This window comes from Elaeis guineensis, chromosome 11 (genome assembly GCF_000442705.2).
Source record: "Elaeis guineensis isolate ETL-2024a chromosome 11, EG11, whole genome shotgun sequence".
Lineage (NCBI taxonomy): Eukaryota > Viridiplantae > Streptophyta > Magnoliopsida > Arecales > Arecaceae > Elaeis > Elaeis guineensis.
In genome coordinates this window covers 5397186-5404532 of record NC_026003.2, presented here as the reverse complement: position 1 = coordinate 5404532, position 7347 = coordinate 5397186, and positions in this window count along the sequence as shown.

Below are 7347 nucleotides of genomic sequence, written 5' to 3'. Positions count from 1 at the left end.
CTCCATTCTTGTTGAGGCAGAGAACTGACTTGAGCGTCGGAGGGTCTTGCCGGAGCAACCCCACCTCCGGTTTAGACTTCTTTTGCAGGTCCCGGCGGTGACCGCGACTCCAGCTTCTCCGGCGCAAGCAGATTCTGCACCAACAGGATTGGCGCTAGAGGAAGGGCTGTGTCTTCGCAGTATCCTTGTTCTTAAAGGAGCGCTCAACGGGACCGCCCCCGGGCATCTTTTCCGGCGTCCTCTCCTCCTTCCTCCACTTGGTCTTTGCTCGATGCCTTCCGCAAGGCATCCACGCGACGATCCACGGCCTCCGCGGCCAGATCTCAGGCTCCGACCTCACCTCCAGTTTTCCAGCCTCCTCCTCCGACGACGACGGCGGTCGGCGTGGAGCAATTTGATCTGCTGGCGCAGCAGGTCAGAGGCCTCACTGAAGCTGTACAGGCCATACAGCAGCAGCAGCAGCCGCAGGCATCAGTGCGCTGGAAAGGGTGTCACCGGAATGCCAGAATCCGACAGTGGGGCGGGCCACTTGGGCCAGCCGCCCGTCTTTCCGGGAAGACGAACCCGAGGGTGGAGAGCCCTCAATCGGATCATGACTCCACCCTGGAAGATCCCTGCCCCCATTCTGCCAGAGGACCCTCGAGACCCAAGTCGAGAGGATTTCCTGGACCGGAGACTCCAGGAGATGAACCGGCGGATCGAAGAACTCCGCCACGCTCCCCCCGCTTACGGTGAGGATATTTGCACTGACCCTCCCTTTTCTCAAATGATCATGCAGGAACCGATCCCGCCAAACTTCAAACTCCCCCAGTTCGAAAGCTACGACGGGACTTCAGACCCAGTTGATCATCTGGAAGCCTTCCGATGATGATGCTGCTTCATGGCGCACCTGACGCCATCCTGTGCCGAGCCTTCCCCTCCACCTTGAAGGGAGCGGCGAGAAATTGGTACTCGATGCTGAAGTCGGGTACCATCTTTTCTTCGATCAGATGAGCCACCAATTTGTGGCCCATTTTGTCAGCAGCCGACGCCCCCGGAAGGGCTCGGAGTCCCTCATTAATATCAGGCAGAGGGAGGGGGAGTCCATTCGGGCCTACATCAACCGTTTCAATGTCGCAGCGCTGGAGGTCCGAATTTGGACCAATCAGTCGCAATGGCCGCTCTGAAGGGCGGCCTTCAGAAGAATGACCTTTTGTTCTCCCTGGAGAAGAAGTACCCCAGAATTTTGCTGATTTGTTGGCTCGGGCTGAAGGGTACGCCCGAGCGGAAGAAGCCTTCAAAATGAAGGATGAGGAGACCGCGAGAGAGCGGCAGGCGGGAGACTCGAGTAAGCCCGCAGTCGAAAAAAGGTCGAGAGAAGCTCGCCGCATTCTCGATCCCTCCTGGGCACAAGCGTGCCCATACTCCTCCCCGGGTACGTAGGCAGAGAAGTTCGGATCGGGGGTTCGGTGGGGTTCTCCATCGGGAAGATTCCGCAACTACGCCCCCCTCAATGCCTCGAAGACCCAGGTACTGATGGAGGTCAGGGAGCAGCTCCCTAGGCCAGAGAGGATGCGCACACACCCCGAAAGTGCAACCCCAACAAGTTCTGTCTCTACCACCGCGACCACGGCCACGACACGGAGGAATGCATCCAGCTTCCGAGACGAGATCGAGGAGCTCATCCGCGAGGTCGACTCGACAGGTTCATCCGACGCCGGCCTGAGGGTAGAGAAGATCGGCCAAGGGCCCTGCCGCAACCTGAACCGCCAAGGAGGGAGGAGCAGCCCGGGATCGCCTCCAATCGGGACCATCGACTCCATCACCGGAGGGCCTCAAGGAGGAGCAGACCTTCCACGACCATGGAACTCGGAAACCTGTAAATGTATCGCTTACGACTTTGCCCTGAATCTAAATTCCTTTCGACTTTGCATGTTCTTCCCATTTGGCATGGATTCGTTACGACTGGGGATAACCCCTTCAAACAGTTAAAACAAGGTTATGTTAGGAACAGGAGGAGAACCTCATCCTAACATAAATAAAATGAAAGTCCGATTATCTTGAGATCGGATTGGGGGAGAGGCCCATATAACGGCCCTTAGGCCCCCATGGCCGTGTTAGGAACAGGAGGAGAACCTCGTCCTAACATGAGCAAAGTCAAAGGCCCGATTCTTTTAGACCGGATGGGGGGAGAGGCCTTACAACGCCCGAATGCGCCCCCACAGCCATGTCAGGAACAGGAGGAGAACCTCGTCCTGACATGAGCAAAGTCAAAGGCCCGATTCTTTTAGACCGGATGGGGGGAGAGGCCTTACAACGCCCTAATGCGCCCCCACAGCCATGTCAGGAACAGGAGGAGAACCTCATCCTGACATGAGCAAAGTCAAAGGCCCGTTCTTTTAGACCGGATGGGGGAGAGGCCTTACAACGCCCTAATGCGCCCCCACAGCCATGTCAGGAACAGGAGGAGAACCTCGTCCTGACATGAGCAAAGTCGAAGGCCCGATTCTTTTAGACCGGATGGGGGAGAGGCCCTTGCGATGGCCCTTATGTGCCCCCGCGGCCCCATTGGGAACAGGAGGAGAACCTCATCCTAACCTGAGCTGAGATCGACTACGTCAGGAATGGAAGGAGAACCTCATCCTGACGGTGACGAAACCCGACCGCCCAACAAGATCGGATGAAGGGGAAAGGCCCCTCAGCGGCACCTCCACACTTCTACGCAACCCGCGAAAGGCAAGGGGAGGACCCTCACTCCGAAAGGAGGGGGAAATTAAAAAGGAAAGCGACGAACTACATCAGAAACAGATGAAGGACAAACTACGCCAAAGACGTAAGGAACCTCGTCTTAACAAAGACGGAAAGTTCCTACCAGGCGCCCCCGCCTCTAAAAGGGCTCTCGACACAGGTCAAGAAAACAGCGACACCTTCGGGGTAATGCGGAGATCGGACCACCAAGCTCGAGCCTACGGCCATGGACGACGAGGAAAGTAAATCAGCGTATCGACGACTGGGCACCTCCAAACGACGTCAACATCGGACAAGTCGAACGACAAGAGAAGTTCGACGGACGATAATTTAATACAATACGCGGACGAGGTAACACAAAATCTCCTTTTCATTCCATTTGCGAAATATACACCACGAAGCCCAGAAGGCCAAGGAAGAAAAGCAAAACGACAAAAGCGAGACAAAACAACAAAAGGAAAATGTATACATGAAAAGACAGAAGGCCAAAAAGAGCCCTAGGGAAGCTCTGCTCCTTCCGACCTAGAATTATCTGCTCCACCCCTTATCCAGGACTGCCTCAGATTCTCAACTTCTTCTTCTAGCTCTCTCTTTTTCAGCAGCGCGTCCTGGAGCGCCCGACGAAGTCGCTGGCTTTCGGTCTCCGCCTCTCGATGCCTCTTTCTCAGGACCTCAGATTCTGCCTCCGCATCCGTGACGGCCTGCTGCTCGTATGCCAGCTGGATCTTCAATTGCTGCAGCTCAGCCATCCTTTCCCGAGGGTGACAGAAAGCCCTTCGACGGTTCCTCTTAGGGACTGGAGTTCATTAGAATCCGAGCAGAAGTAAGCTGAGCCCTGTCAGCCAGCTGCCTCTGAAGACGGGCGACTTCGTCGGCCGCCACCCTGAGTCTCCCTTTATATTCATCCACCTGCCTGGCCAACCGGCCCGATGCACGTCGTAGCTCACCTCGGCGTCCTGAAGCTGCTGCTGAAGGTCGGAGACCTTCTTCGACCACTCCCGTCGCGTCGGCCCGAGCCAAGAGCCGGGACGAACTTCCTTCCAGCTGGCCAATTCTCTCCCGCGCAGCTGACAGTTCCACCCTGAGAGAGCTGATCTTGGCAGCTTGAGCCCAAATTCGATCGCTGGCACTCTTCTTGTGTTCCTCAAGCTCCTTCGCGAAGTCCGCCTTCCTCCGGCTATACTCCATGATCCCCTTCACGTGGAGATTCCGAAAGCGGGTGGCCTCCGAGGTGGCTTCAGAGTAACCCTCCCTTAACCTGCGAAGCTCGCCTTCCATCTTCTTCGACCTTTTTGTCGCATGAAGAACCTCCTTCTTCAGCCGCTGGATCGTGGACTTCAGCGGGATCCCCTGGGGCAGGGGAAGTGCCTTGGCAGGACACTGCCATCGAGAGACAGAAGCGTCAAGGCGCTCTCATTGCAGAAAGAAAAATAAAAAGGGGGAAGGGGAGAAGAGAAGCCATCCACGTGAGAAATTCAACTTTATTGATTGAATGATTCTTGAAGACAAAAAGGAAAAGAAAAATAGCAGTAAAAGAAAGATACAAGGTCGGAGGTCTCAGACCTCAGAAGCAGGAGTTGGAGAGCTCGGTGTTCCTGGAGGGGGGCTGCGGCAGCAGTAGCGGCAGGAGAAGGACCGGCCTCATCCTCAGACTCCTCGCCCAAGAAGCTGAGGTCGAGCTCGGAAAATTTTCTGGCCACCTTCTCCTGGCAGAGCTCGAACCCCTTGATGAATGCTTCTTGGCCGAACCTGACGTTCAGGTCCCTCATCTCTGCGGAGGCCTTGAACTCCTCCACTGCAAGAACCCTGGCCTCCGAGACCAGGACCAAATCTGCTCCGCCAAGTTGGCGACCTCGGCCTCCGCCTTCCTCACCGTCTCCTCCGAGGTCTGCCTCTCTTCCTCCCGGGCCTGCTTTTCTCTCTCCAGGGCCTCCTGGAGGGCAACTACTTCGGCTGCCTTTTCTTTGAGGCGAGCGACCTCGGCCGACGACGCTCCTCCACCTGGATGGCATCCCTCCTCGCCCGATTCGTCGCCTCGATATTGGCGAGGAGCTGGTGCCCAATCTGCAAGGGCGGCTAGGGGATCAGAACAAGGGTCGAATAGCCGGTTAAATGAAGATTTGTTTACCTCGAGAAAGGACCCTAGGGAGTCCCAAACCCGCTGCTCAGGATCGGCGGTCGATCCTCTCGACGACTTCAGGCAGAATGCAGCCGTCGATCAACCGCTTGATCAGTCCCTGTCATTGAAGGGATTCTCCGGCTCCTCTTCGGAACGAGGGACTCGTCAGCGGTGGCTCGGCGGCTACCACCCTGCGGGCCACCGACTTCCTTCTCCTCCCCCTCTCGACTACGGGCGCCTCCATGGAGCGGACCCCCGAAACGGGAGCCCCAGTCGGCGGACTCCTTGAAGAGGCCCGGGGGGCCGTTGGTTCGGCGTCCGAAGGAACGTCGATCGCGGGGGCCGCCTGGACAGGCGCGGCCAGGCTCGTCTCCTCCACCCTGGCCTTCTTTGCTGATCCGGAGACCGCGGCACCTTTTCTTTTGTGGGCCTTGAGGCCCCTGGCGAGCATCCGTGCTGCTTCGGCGTCCATTCCTAAAAAAAAAAAAAAAAGAGAGATCAGAAATCAATAATGGGATGAAAAAGGAAGGAGTGGCACAAAAAAAAAAAAAGAAGAAAGAAGAGAGAAGAAAAAGAAAGAAAAAGAAGAAGGACAGAAGAAAAGAAGAGAAAGGAAAAGATGGAGTACTCGCAGGATCCTGGGGGCTCAGGCCGATGTTGAACAAAAATTGCTCCCTCAGAAGGTTGGGAAGGGAAGGAGCGGAATAGTCAAGAAGCTTCCGGCGGCCTGGAGGTCGTCCTCCCCCAGGCTGGGAGCCCGACGGACAGAGTCCCTCAGAGAGCCCCAAGGGGGCAGCCCCAGCCTCAAGGTCGGGCAGTGGACGAAGAGGTATTTCCCTTCCAGTTGTGGATTGAAGAGGGGGCACCTTTCAGCAACCCCTTCTTGCCAAACTGAGGGGAGAAATACCACCAGTCCTTCGCCGAAGGGTGACGCTTGAAGGTATAGAAATGCCTAAACAGAGAGAGGGACGGCTGGACCTCGACTACGTGGCAAAGGGAGAGAAACCCTATCAAAAACCTAAAAGAATTCGGAGCAACTGAAGCCAAAGAGATATCTAAGAACCGGAAGAGGGCGACGACAAAGGGCGGAAGCGGAAGCCGGAGTCCGCACGGAACGCCTCCTGATACAGGCAAAAATGATCGGGTGGGGGAGCGCTAGCCCGGTCGGAGGGGCCAGGCAGCTCCAGGTCGTACTCCGGAGGAACTCCATACTGAACCCTTATCAGAAGGAGTTCATCCGGAGTCAGGGAGCAGGGAATGGCACCCGGTGCAAAAATCGGGCGAGGCCCCGCCCCAGGTGCGGTTCATCTACAGAATGGGGGACCTGGGGGTTGAGGCGGAAGAACTCCCGGAACCGCTGGAAGCGGAAGTACCGGAAGACATTTCGAATACCTTCAAATGAAGACCCTAAAGATCCCGAAGAAAAGGATGGGACAAAGGATGAGAGGTCACAGGAGACTAACTCAGAGGAATACGACAGAAGAAAATGGCAAAGAAAAGGCCCCTAAATGGCGGGAAGAAAAATGAAGGTTCTGGGACTAACCTAGATCGCTCTGAGGGATGCAGAGGGGCGAGGACAGGGATGACTCGAAGGATGCCTATGGCCCAAGAAGACGCCAAGAGAATCAGGACTCTCGAAGAAAGGGCAGATACCGATAGAACTCTCAAGCGGAATAGGGCCCCTAAAGGCGGAAGGATGGGTTTAAATAGACCCTGGGATCCGGACCATAATGATCGCGAATCCCCCCAGACCGGCCCGCACTCGACACGTGTCCCACTCACCACGGCAGGCGGCTAAAAGTGGCTGACGGCTGACAGAGCCATTACTGCACCGTACCTGGGCCAGCGTACCAGCGAATTCGAAGGGTCCCTTCGTATCACCCCGATTCGAAAAGACTCCAGCACGCCACATTTAATGCCAAAATATCTGAGGGCGGCCGTGCACAAGATTCAAGGGGGCAACTTGGCTGTGCAAACCTCTCTGTACTTCCTTCATTCGAAATTCAAACTCGAAAGTAGGGGGACTGGTGTTGGGTATAAAATACCCTCAGCCGAAGTTCTCAACGGATTAACCCTCGCGAGTCTCCTCCGACTCCGGCTGCAGACAGACCTCGTCCGGACTCCTACGGGAGCCGGACTCCGCCACAACTCCGACCGCAAGCAGACTCCGCCCGGACTCCTACGGGAGCCGGGCTCCGTCACCAACTCAACGCTGGTAAGCTTCGTCCGGACTCCTACGGGAGCCGACTTCGCCCTGACTTTAATTGCAGGAAGACTCCGCCCGGACCCTACGGGAGCCGGGCCTCGTCCCCGACTCCGGCTGCAGACAGACCTCGTCCGGACTCCTACGGGAGCCGGACTCCGCCCACAACTCCAACTGCAAGTAGACTCCGCCCGGACTCCTACGGGAGCCGGGCTCCGTCACCAACTTCAACTGCTGGTAAGCTTCGTCCGGACTCCTACGGGAGCCGGACTTCGCCCCTGACTTTAATTGCAGGAAG